At 41.7% G+C, this 12,817-nt stretch overlaps 1 protein-coding gene across 6 annotated transcripts in view; it reads right to left on the bottom strand.

The window, feature by feature from the left end:
* GAB1 (GRB2 associated binding protein 1) overlaps positions 1 to 12,817 on the bottom strand; it is a 125,430-nt gene that overhangs the window by 74,802 nt on the left and 37,811 nt on the right. The window contains exon 1 of one of the 6 annotated variants that reach the window (XM_073892298.1): positions 6,550 to 6,659. The exons of the other annotated variants lie outside the window; for them this stretch is intronic. The gene's annotated coding sequence lies outside the window, so the exon portion shown is untranslated. Of the gene's footprint in view, positions 1 to 6,549; positions 6,660 to 12,817 lie in introns of those variants that run through there. 6 annotated transcript variants of the gene reach the window in all.

Genomic DNA, 12,817 nt, shown 5'->3' with positions numbered 1-12,817 from the left:
AACAAACTGAGGGTTGCTGGAGTGGTGGGGGGTGGGAAGGATGGGGCAGCTGGGTGATAGACATTGGGGAGGGTATGTGCTATGGTGAGCGCTGTGAATTGTGCAAGACTGTTGAATCACAGATTGTACCTCTGAAACAAATAATGCAATATATGTATGAAAAATAAATAGAAGATAGCAGGAAGGGAAGAATGAAGGGGGGGAATCGTAGGGGGAGAGACTATGGACTCTGAGAAACAAACAGGGTTCTAGAGGGGAGGGGGTTGGGGGGATGGGTTAGCCTGGTGATGGGTATTAAAGAGGGCACGTTCTGAGTGGAGCACTGGGTGTTATGCACAAACAATGAATCATGGAACACTACATCAAGAACTAATGATGTAATGTATGGTGATTAACATAACAATAAAAATTAAAAAAAATCATTTTTCTTAAGAATCCATTTAATCTTCTAGAAAGCTCTGACAATTAAGTGCCAGAGCCCATTTATTTATTCGTTCAATAAATAGGCACTGAACACATACTGTTTGTTGAGTCTGTACCAGACACTGGACACAGAACAGTAAAGGAGAATCATAGGAGATAGAGGTAACATCGGGACTTTCTCATAATGGTAATGGTTTTTTACCTTAACTTAAGCTTGTGTGAAAATTCCAGAATAAACTGTCTTACATTCTAATAACTGCAAATGCATAACCTGTAAGAAAAGAAAACGCGTCTTTCCCTCCTTTGCTGCCTCCGTCAGAAGGGCTGCGAGTACCGTGTACTTATGTTTCCAGCATCGGCTCCCACACTCACAGGGGAAGCCTTGCCACTTTGTCTAGGTAGTACCCTTCCTTCCAACCTTCACAAGGTCTGAAGACACACTGGAAATTCATCCTTAACCATCTGCTTCCCAACATGGTCGCCAACCTCACTAGGTTTTAATTAACAGGAGATGAGTGAACAACATGAGTTCTTTGCCAGCATAAGCAAGTATTTCATTATTTAGACTGGTCTCCTCATTCTAGGTTTGGTTAAAAAGACAGAAGAAGAAAAGAGAGTTGCCAATCACTTCCATAAAAATAAAAGCTCTTTTACATGTGATTACCAACTGTGGAAAGACAAAGCTGTGAAAATACTACTTTCTGTGATTATTACAGGGGTGATTTTGGAGGGATCTTCCACGTGGTCAGGTACCTCTCCGGTAGGAAGGTTGAGAAAATGCTGCAATCCTCCACTGGGAGTGGCCTACTTGGCTTTCCTGCGGTGGCCCATCTTCTGCACTCGGGGTTCTGCACACATGCTCTTCCTTATTTATGCCTCACAAAAGCATTGTCTGATTTCTGGCTCAGCCTTGGCTTTCCAAGGAACTGTTTTAAAACTTCCAAATATGACTGCATTCAAATACTGCTTCAGGTCTTAAGAAAACACTTTTAAAAAATATAGTGTTCTTTCAATAAAAACTAGCTAAAAAATGGCTCTGGCCTTTTAAGATCTTATGTGGCACTCATTTTGAATGCATTTATCAGAGCTCTATTTTCATTTGCACCAAAGTTTCTCCAGGTAGTAAGTGCCAGTTTTTAGTGAGAGGCATTAATTTGTAGATGGCACTGTTTGTAAACAGCATCGCTGTAACACTGACCAACTGATGCTTCACATTGTGTCTGAGGGCTGTGCCTTGCGATGGCAGGGACCAGGGTCAGCCATATTTCTTGGGGGGTCTGGGCCCAGGCTGGGAAGGGAAATCAGCTGGGTCCAGGAGAGGCTGGGCCAGGAGTGAGGCAAGGGCTCCCTTCTTCCCTGCAAGCCTGCCGCCGCTGCCTGGGCCTTAAGGCCACCTCCCCCTGAGGCCTTCTCTGGTCTCCATGCCAAGGGGCTGCCCCAATGTGGGGCTCGGGGCTCCATCCCAGGACCCTGGGATCATGACCTGAGCTGAAGGCAGACACTTAACCACTGAGCCACCCAGGTGTCCCGATAATGCTCTGAAGATGGAATCTCACTTTAGTAACCAACCTTCTGTATCCTCCCCCTTCACCTCCACCAAATCACTTCATGCTGACACGCCTTAAATCGTTCTTAAACACTGCTTCTGAATACCAACCCACTGCCCTGGGGGTCACCAGTCTTCAGAAGAACCAAGTCCTGACTGAATTTCCAAGGCAGTGACTCACCCTGCTTACCAGGCCCCTTACTGAGGGTAGGGATACCAGTTGCTTCCCTAATACTCATTTCCTCTTGTCCGCGAGCCCTCTTGCTCAACTACAGACCCCAAGAGTTATTTCTAATGGCACTTTCTTGAAGCACTGACAATTGGTGGAACATTCCAACCGCCGGTCCAGAAAAGCCCTAACAGCAACAGAATGCCTAGAAGACCACACCCCACGCAGCCCCTTCCCTGAACCTCTTCCGATACAACTCCAGGTATCCATCTTACGGGTGGGAAGGTCAATGAAGGCTTGAGCCTGCCACTTCCCTTGGCTGCCAGCACCAGAAGTAAATTTCTCCTTTCTCTTTTCCAAACCCTCATCTCTTGAGTCATTGGCTTTTCTTGCTGACAAGTTTATCCGAGTTTGTTCAGCAAAAGTGTTGGCAAGCCCAGCCAGATGCCGTGCTTTCAATTTGTCCAGCCCCCTTGGGATTCCCTGGGAATGAGCAGTTGGCTGGGGCAGTGTGCCAGGGCTTACCTGTTTCCTGAGTTAGTGGCTATGAAAGATGGCTCAGTAGCACCCTTTTTCCATAGTAAGCCAGCAAACTTCTATAAAGGGCCCGATAATAAGTTCCTTAGCTTTGCAGGCAATATGGTATCTGGCACAACTATTTAACTCTTCCATGGTAGTGTGAAAGCAGCCACAAACAATTCATAAGCAAATGGGAGTGGCTGTGTTCCAATATGATCTTATTTACAATGACAGATGGCTAGCTCAGATCATTGTTCGCTGACCCCTGTTCTATAGTAGCAGAAGCTTTCAGAGTGGCTGACTTGCTAAAGATGATGTTTTCCAGCCTCCTTTACTGCTAGCTGTTGTCATGTGACTCTGTTCTGGCTAATAGGATATGAGTGAAAATGATCTGTACAACTTCTAGATCAGCCCCCTTCTCTTAGGCTGAAAAGAGATCACGGGGAGTCAGTCATCTCTGTGAAGATGGGGGCAGCACCCTTGGGATGGCAGAGAAACAAGAGGGAAGGAATCTGTCTAGTGAAGTACCATAACTAGTCCTGGACCTGTATGCACCATCTCGACTATTCTAAGACGGAATGAGAAGGAAAGAGCCCCCCCAAACCTTTTAGCCCACTAAGCCACCATATTCTGGTACATCTTTTTATAAAGCTTTGCATTTTCAGGTTTAGTTCAAGTGTGTGAGGCTGTATTCTGAAGGGGAAATGTCTTTGCTGCAGGGCTATCGAATGATACAAGCCCACACACTGGTGAGATGACCCTGCACGAATCTGTCATCATCACAGGAACTAGTATCAAGTGAAAGCTTATTCTGTGGCATGCACTTATACAAGCGCTCACTTATCTTGAAGCAGTTATTATTATGATCATGTTTACAGATGAGGTTCAGAGACATTAACAAATATGCCCAAAGTCATACTGCTCCTAAGTAACTGCTCAGATATGTAAACTTGGGGACACGTGACTCTCAAACATACACTTTCCCACAAGTCAACTCCCCTGTGTCAAGGACAAACCATAGTAATCAATTCTAGGGTGATATTTAGAGATGGCTCTGTGATTTCAGGTTTCAATTTTCAAACTGAAAAGCACCACTAAGATCCACTGAATGACAGCTCCGTTTGGTTTAATTACTACTCCCCTTAAAGAGCCAACTAAACCAAAATGACACAAGTTGAATGACTTACCCAGATTCCTTTGAAAGGCTCTGAGAATGCCAGAATGTGGATTTTATGAGACAGCCATGGGGGATGCCAACTTGGGTCTCAGTTACTGCCACCACCTCCTTCTCCACTGCCCATTACAAGTTAGCTGCCTGGACACCTGCAACCCCAGGCTGAATGGAGCCTGCAGAACAGTTTCAAACTATGCCAGCGGAGGGGAAGATTTTCTTTTCTCTCCAGGAAAGGGTGAGCAATGCCACTGACATGTGCTGTTGACCCTGCTCTGCCAGGTGTAGCATCTGTCTCTGCTGGGGGCTTGGCACCCATTGCGGGGACCATCTGGCTCCATTTCCCGGACCACATGGCCTTTCCTGTTCTGTACAGACTGCAGGCTCAAGGAAAGTCGAGTTCACCCCAACATGAAAGCACAGCCAGTGGCACCAACTGTTCATGGTAGATGAACCCAAAATTCAGTTGCAAAAAATCTTAACCTTATCTCTTCAAATTTGAAGGGAGGAACTATTTCAAAACTAGTTTGACTTTTTTAATAGAGTAAGTTGATTTTTTAAAACTTCACTTGTTTTATCAGCTATGAATGGCTAATTAAAAATTATTTATTATAACTGTTATTATACCAAGGATTATGTAGTTAAAGAAAATGTTTTGTTACAGAAATGTAATGAAGAAGAGATAAGTCTATCTTGAGTAAAGGCACAAAATTAACATGTTCTTAATTACTTTTTAAGCCAATTATTTTTAAAAATAGGAAGTAAGACCTTACCCCCAAAGTGGACTTTTTAATTTGGCACATCTTTATGTATTTCCAGAGCCAAAAAGATGCCAAATCATACAGCCACTGAAAATCATATTTTCAAAGAATATTTTGGAATGTGGAAAATGTTCTCATATATATTGCTATGCCAAAAAAAAGCAGGTTTCAAAAAGGCTTACAGACATTTTTATAAAGGAATAACTATGTATCTATATAATTACACATAGTAAATTTGTCTGGAAGTAAATACCTCAACATTTTAACAGCAGTTTTTCTCTGAGTGGTAAAATTGCAAGTGGTTTTTATTTTCTTTTCAGCATTCTCAAAATTTTCTAGAACATATCATAAAAGTACACATTTTTAAAACAACTAGAAAGAGTATCATGACACTAAAGGCACAGCTTTCTCCTGTGTTCTGTGAGGATGCAGAATGTGGTTTGGGGAATAGGGCAAGTTATTTTATGGCCAAATCTATGGATATAAAAGTCTCAGAAACAGCCTGGGTAGCTCAGTCGGTTGAGTGTCTGCCTTCGGCTCAGGTCATGATCCTGGAGTCCCGGGATAGAGTCCCACATTGGGCTCGGCTCCCTGCTCAGCAGTGTCTGCTTCTCCCTTGACCTTTCCCCCTCTCTTGCTCGCTCTCTCTCACACTTTCTCTCTCAAATAAAATCAAATCTTAAAAAAAAAAAAGGTCTCAGAAACTGACATATTAAACAACACACCAAGTCTTGATGTTTCAATACTGGATATTTCAAGAAGAACAGAGGGGTACCATAACATATGCAGCGAGCCACTCGGGAAAGGGTCCAGACTCATTACAGCACAACAGCTATTCTCCACATCTCATCCTCACTAAATCGACATTAAAAATGGAAGGAGGAGTGTGTGTAGCACTCAAACATCTGTGACATATCATTATGGAAGAACAGTATTTCCAGGAATTCTAATTCACAATTACTGCTTTCAATTTGAGAAAACAACCGTCAAATTAAAAAGAAATACGTGCACGTCACAATTCAGCAGTAGCTAAAATCAACTAGAAATCAGTTTCTATTTCACAATGGGAGTTACTAAAACCTTAGAAAACCCCCACAATTAGGGAACAAAAGTTAGGATAAAGTCTAAAATCGGAGAATGTATCTCCTACCCCAAGTCACAAGGCACAACAGGGTCTGAGGCAACCTCTCTGTCTGCAGATAATGAGAAAAAACAAAAACAAAACAAAACAACAACCTTAAAGTCTCAAGCTCACAAATCACTGCCCCAAGTTACACACTAATGGTCATATGATCCTCCAAGCGCTGCCTCTCAGACAAACAGTCTCTTCTTTTGTAAAGCCAACAAGATCACTGAAAAGGCCTAAACTAACCAAACTCCTTTACTTTTTAAATGATGGAGCCTCTTAACAAAGGAAAACAGGACTTTGAAAGAAATATTTCAGGAAAAGGTGAAGGTAGGGAGTTTCAGGAAAATGATAAAATTCCATCACTTTTCTAAAACAACAAAAACATAGTCTCCCGAGCCTCAAATACAAAAGCAGAGCAGAAGACAAAAATGTGTTCCCAAATTACACCGTTCCTGAGAAAAACACACTTTCACTTGCTTTCTCTGTAAATATTTCCCCCACAGGATTATTTTATTTAGAGGAAAAAAAGACAATATAGACTGTATAATAACCAAATGTCATATATATCCTATGTAGGATATATATAATCCTACAGAAATATACATCCTAATGGAGAAATTTTACCTGCCTTAAACAACTGAAGAGATTTTCAACAATGAAACAACAATGGAGAAAGATATATAACAAAACAGCATTAGTCTGTCTAACCAGAGAACAAGGAAAATGACAGCTCAAAGAGATAGATTGTAGGGTAAAAGAAAAAAACATTACTAAGATACTAAATAAGATTCTGATCGATCAGCATCAGTGTGACAAAGACAGCAAACACACCTTTATGTGGGCTGCCTAAAAGGACAGCTTCCCCGTACCTCCGACTTCCATCATCCTGCTCCTGCCAGAGTCTAGGAAAGTAATATATGCTCACAGAAACACTGGCCTGGCCTGCACCCAAGTCAGTGACTTCAACTGCTCCACATTAATAACAAAAGCTCAACAGAGTGGACATGCAGGGAGAGAGGCAGAGATGAAAGCTGATGCAGACTTCTAAGAGCAAATCTATCTCCTGCTAAAGAAACTGGCCTAGCACCGTTCAGAAGTAACGGGCTCCTCAACAGAAAATACCCGTTATCCTTATAAAGCCTGTCAGTCATTCCACGCAACGTTTTTAAAGTCTGCATTAAACTCAAAGATTTTCATTGCAACAGACTGCAGTAAACATAGACTCATCACGTGCCCAGGACCGTTCTGAGCAGTGTAAACAGATTAAGACCCGGGATCTCCCAACAATCCGATGAAGTAAATGCCATAAGCCTCAGTTTACAGATCAAAACTGAGGCATTAAACAGATAATGTGACTTTTCCAAGATCACAAAGCTCATACAGTAGAACCCAGGCTCTCTGGCTCTGGAGGTCAAGGGTTTAATCACCACACGAGACTATCCAACCCACACAGCTGGTATCCGCAGCACTGCTTGCCTACAGCTCACGGTGGCCTTAGGAACTGTAACTCCCGGGGCGACAATTTTGTTCCTGCTTTCTGGCTGCTCCCTAGATTGGAGGGGGAAGGCAGAGTGCCTACTTTATGCCAGTTCCTTGAAGATCAATGCTCTCATCTATCACGTCATATCAGCATTATTATTCCCATTTTACCAATGAAAAACTAAGACTCTGAAGGGGTCAGTGTCTTGCTTAATGCTAGCAAGAGGCAGGGCTGCTAATTGAGCCTAAAACTGTCTGTACAAGCCCCGTGTTCCTGCCACTCCAGAAAGCATCCTACCTCCCCAGTCACAGGCTCATCTCCTAACTGGGCGACTCAACCAACAACCAGAGATGATCTCCCATATATGAGCTAATCTCTTCAGAAACAAACGTTGCCGGAACGACTAGGAGGAACATGAAGGGTGAGGGAAGAAAGGTCTGTAAAATTCCAACATACCTGCAAAAAAGCCTCTCAAATCACAGGGAATTCCCAGTTAGGTAAGAGAAGGCATATTTGGTATGCATGTGCTCAGCACTACCACAGAGAACTATGCATTGTAAATATAAACAACTATATATTTTGGGTGCACATAAACTAAGGTTCTGCAAATCCTATTCTATTTTCCATGCACCAGAACTCACTATTGGAAAGAATTCAGTGGCTAAGTCCCTTTGTAAAGTCAAAAGCTCTTTATAATAATCATTCTCTACTTTCCAACTCTGTGAGTATTCAAAAGTAGATATATTCTATTTTATAAACCTAATGAGGTATGTAATAATCCAAATTATTTACAGAGGTTTGAGATCTAGTTCGGCCTTAAAATTGAAGCTATGAACCATTATACATGACTAGACTCTCTCAAGCCTGTGGTTCAATAAATTGCTAAGTTCCCTATCACATCAGCATATAAATTAGTGTTGTCTATATCTTGGCTAAGAATTTCTTGAAATAAATAATAGGATTCAAAAACCTGATGATTAAAAAAAGTATCATGAGACATGACTCAAAAAGTACAGATATAAGGACTTCAGAATTTAATCTCATTTCATGGATAAGAAAACTCAGGAAGGCCCCAGAACTTGGGGTACCTGGGTACCTCAGTCAGTTGAGCATCCAACTCTTGATTTTGCCTCAGGTCATGATCTCAGGGTCCTGGGATAGAGCCCCATGTCGGGCTCCCTGCTTAGCTTGAGGATTCTCTCCCTCTGCCCCTCCTCCCGCTCATGCATGCTCTCTCTCTCAAATAAAAAGAACTAAACAGTCTTTAAAGTCTTAACGAGAATCAGTGGAAGAAACAAAACTAGAACCTGGTGCACTAATATCCAATTCAGTGGGTGCCGTGTGGCCCAGAATTAGCTCTAATGATGATAATACAGTATTGTAAGCTCTGAAAGAGCAGGAACTGTGTCAGACTTCTTGTTTCTACAACGTTTATAAATTGCCTTGCTTAATAAATATTACTAATTCTCGCTATGGTGACAGAAGGGAATCAGAGGTGGTGTACCTCCTCCTTCCCTTCTGGTCTTTGTAGACTGTTAGGCAGATCCTAGGGTCCCAACACACAGCTGTGCAAAATCAGTGCCAACCTTACACAGAAAACAGAGAGGTAGTGCGGGCCAGATGTAGAGTCTTCAGGATGTCCTATGAAAGGCTTCAAGATTGGAAGGCATGAGACACCTGCAAATCAATTAACCCGTCTAGCTTAAGATTTTTCCACTCTAAAATGAGTAAGTTGCATTTCCTGATCTCTAAGACCTGATCTAGTATAAGGTATTATTTTGTTTAGTCTTAAATTTATAACTTTGACCCAAAAAATAATACTTTAGGGGCACCTGGGTGGCTCAGTTGGTTGGGCGTCTGCCTTCGGCTCAGGTCATAATCCCGGGGTCCTGGGATCGAGCCCTGCATCGGGTTCCCTGCTCAGCAGGGAGCCTGCTTCTCCCTCTCCTCCCTGCTTGTACTCTCTCCCACTATCTGTCTCTCTCTTTCAAATAAATAAATAAAATCTTTAAAAAAAATACCTTAAGAATCCCCTTTCAATTTGCCTCTTTGGGGCATTACTGTGACTCTTACAAGTATATAGTAGGCCCCACACCCACCCTCCGCAGTGAATAAGGCAGGGAATGGGAAAGCTTTGCTCTGTGATGGCCACAATCCCCGTTTTGTTTCCTGACACCACTTCTACCAGAAAAGCTCCTCAGGTCTGTGAGATTAGGCCCAAGCACTTCTAGCCTTACTCCTGGGCCTGTCACACCAGCTATACCATAGCAAGGCCGGGGTCCCGCCAGACAGGCTGCCTCTGAGCAGAAGAGGGCCCCTAGCCAGAGCTGGTCAACTGCAGGGTCTGCTAGCAGCATGGAGCTAGTCTGAGGCCAGAGGCACAGGTCAGAGAGAGGCCAGGCCACTGGAGTCCCTTTGTAAAGTCAATGCATTGGAAGGCCAGCCTGGAGTGCAAGCCCTAGTGTGAAACTTGAGAAGGTGATTAAGTAAGAGATACTCAGAGAAGGAAAGGACAGGAGAGATCTGGAGACTAGAAAAATGTGAGAGAGGTTACTCTGGGAGTTCCATCCATCTCAAAAAAGCAAATGTTACTGTCTTCCAAGCAGGCTAAAATAATATGCATTTATTGTGTCTGTGAGCTAAAAGGGACCTTATTAATTACTGTTAGGCATAAAGGGTTTTGCTACCACTACACCTATGTCAAGAAAAAGGAACATCAGGTCATAGGATTTTTCATAATTAAGGAAAGAACCAGAATGCACACTGTAAATTTGTAAAGAGCTTTGCAGATTATAGATCACCATCATGTGTACTTTTTGCTCTGACCCTCACAACTACAACATTTGAAGAAACTGAGGCTCAAGGGGTTCATTTACTTGTCCAAGATGCCCAAACTACTAAATGTCACATCTTCAGGTCAGCCTGGGGCTCTTCTACCATACCACCAAGTCTCTTTAAATTACTTTCCCTCAAACCCACCTTTTAATAGAAATAAAATTTATTTCTTGTTCATTTAAAAATTTTTCATTTTTATTTAATTTCTAGCATTGAAACAGGCTGAAGTTTAAATATCATTAAACAGTGTTTTGATAAGCTACACATCATTGTCCCTTGTACCTCAAAGCATGTTAGCATATGATGGGTTAAAAAAGCTTTGAGGCCTCATCTGGAAAATTTACCACCACATATACTATACTTTTGTTTCTATGGGAAGTTCTGTTCCAAGTTCCAAGCAACTGACTTAAAAGAGATCTTTTGGAACACATGAACACAGTCTAAAAATAATCACCACTGGAAACTTAAGGAATTTCTTGGATTTCATTTTTCTTTTTCATTTCATTTAAATATATGCATACATACACAGAGCCTGTTCTCACTGAGCAGCATGTACGGTATGAAAAGCTAAGCATTTCAGTATAACGGAAGAAATTTCATAAAACTCCCACATACTATGATTGTGGATTACATAAAGAAGTGGGAAAGTCCCCTTCTGCCCCCAAACTGTGCCAAGACATCTGACATGTTCACATTTGCCAGGACTCTACAGTTACTCAAGTCCAAATCCACTCTTTACATAAATCAGCATACTATTGTAATGATCCAAAGTTCAGAAAGGACTTCTCGCCAGAATAATGAACTTTTTGAGGTCCTCCAAACTATGTGTTTTGAGAAAAATGTCTCCCTGCCAAGGGATTTTTTTTTTTTTAAGATTTTATTTATTTATTCGAGAGAGAGAGAATGAGAGATAGAGAACACGAGAGGGAAGAGGGTCAGAGGGAGAAGCAGACTCCCCGCCAAGCAGGGAGCCCGATGTGGGACTTGATCCTGGGATTCCAGGATCATGACCTGAGCCAAAGGCAGTCGCTTAACCAACTGAGCCACCCAGGCGCCCTCTGCCAAGGGATTTTAAGTACTAAAAGCAGAGTGGCAGGTTTTCAGTTATGAATTTTCAACAGATCACCAACATACATGGTTGAAAGTGTTTTCACTGAGAATCAAAGTGTCAGGTTTAAGAATATAAAACAACAACAACAATAAAACACCCCAGCTTATCTAGAGATAAATCAGAGCATGATTGTGATCACTGTGTCTTTTAATGGAAACAGGAGACCAGAACATTGGGATAAATTTAATTGGCAAGTTCTCCTGATACATTTTGATTTATTAAAAATGAACTTACCTATGGTTTTTCAGAAACATTCTTTTCGTTTAAGTTTGTGACTGTATTGTACTTAAACCAAACCAAACAAAAGCAACAATAAAAAAATCTAAATACGACACTCTCAACTGAAAGTTCTGACAAAAGTTGGCTAACTGGATTTCACCCTACCTCAAACAGCAGGTATTGTGTGGCCCCGGTGCCTTAGTATCCTGCCATTTTCTCTTGTGTCCTCACTCAGGACAGTCCTTCCAGCAGGATCTTGAGAAAGACAGACTAAGAATGATAGGGATCAAAACAAAAGGCGGCTTGCATGCATGAGAAACTCTGAATTGCCCAATTTCAGTCCCAAAGCGTCTCAGTCTGCAGATCCTCTATAATCTTTGATGAAGTACAACATAAACCTGTTTAAAGCTGTTTGTAATCAAAAGGTACAAAGTGTGAGAACCAAATTCTCTTGGTTATTGAGATGAGTCTTAAAATAACCACAAGCAGCTAATATTTAATTTGGAGTTCTTACCTTTATGTGAGAATTCTTAGTAAGATACAAAATACCCTTATAAAACACGACTTAACCTACGGTAGAAATATCTCATCAGGTAGGCCATTATCGTGATTATTCTGGATGTAAAAAGCAAGTCATCTTGAAAAAGCCAAATTATTATTACTTTAAATACTCTTCTGTTTATTTTTAGATACATGCACTTAAAATAGTCTAATATGAAGCACATACATCTCCACAAGCCTGTGCCAAAAATCTAGCCATATCCTAGTGAGTTTCTTCTATTTTTTTAATCTGAAAAAATGTTCAATGTACATCTTGAATTCTTTTTTAGGTGCTGGCCTTTAGTTTTTCTGTGATATGAATCATTATCCCCTTCTTATCTATTTCCATAAATTTATGTTTTCTTATTTTGAGTTGGTTGGAAGGAGACATTTCTCCTTCCAAGGATCTGTGAAGGAGGTACTTCTCTTTCCAAAGATCTATGAACAGACTTAATAAAGAAGTCTACAATCCAAAATCAATATTACTTCAAATACTTCTATGTTTTTCTGTTTTATATTCACTAATTCCCCTCAGCCACAGCTTCTTCAGGTATAAAACAGTGGTATGTGTTGCAGTGGGGGTGCGGATGAGGAGCACCAGGAGAAACAACATGGGAGATGATTTCTAAGTTCCCTTCCAACTCCAAACTTCTATTATTTGCTGGTTTCTTTGGTCTGCTTTTATTCCAGATAGGTGCTTCCGTTAAGCAGTGGTTCTCAAGAGGTAGGGTGGGTCTCTATTTTGCCTCCTAGTCATCTGGCAAGGTCTAGAGACATTTCTGGTCATCACAGCTGGGGGTGGGGTGTGCTACTGTCATCTAGTGGGTAGAGACCAAGGATGCTGCTAACTCAACACCCTACATTGCACAGGGAGCCAACCTTAAAACAGAGTCATCCAGGCCAGCCTGTCAATA

Source organism: Callorhinus ursinus, unplaced genomic scaffold, assembly GCF_003265705.2.
Source record: "Callorhinus ursinus isolate GAN/ISIS: 27379988/994484 unplaced genomic scaffold, GSC_fseal_2.0 scaffold4, whole genome shotgun sequence".
Taxonomy (NCBI): domain Eukaryota; kingdom Metazoa; phylum Chordata; class Mammalia; order Carnivora; family Otariidae; genus Callorhinus; species Callorhinus ursinus.
The sequence above is the reverse complement of the archived record's forward strand: the minus strand, read 5'-3'. Positions and strand labels throughout refer to the sequence as shown.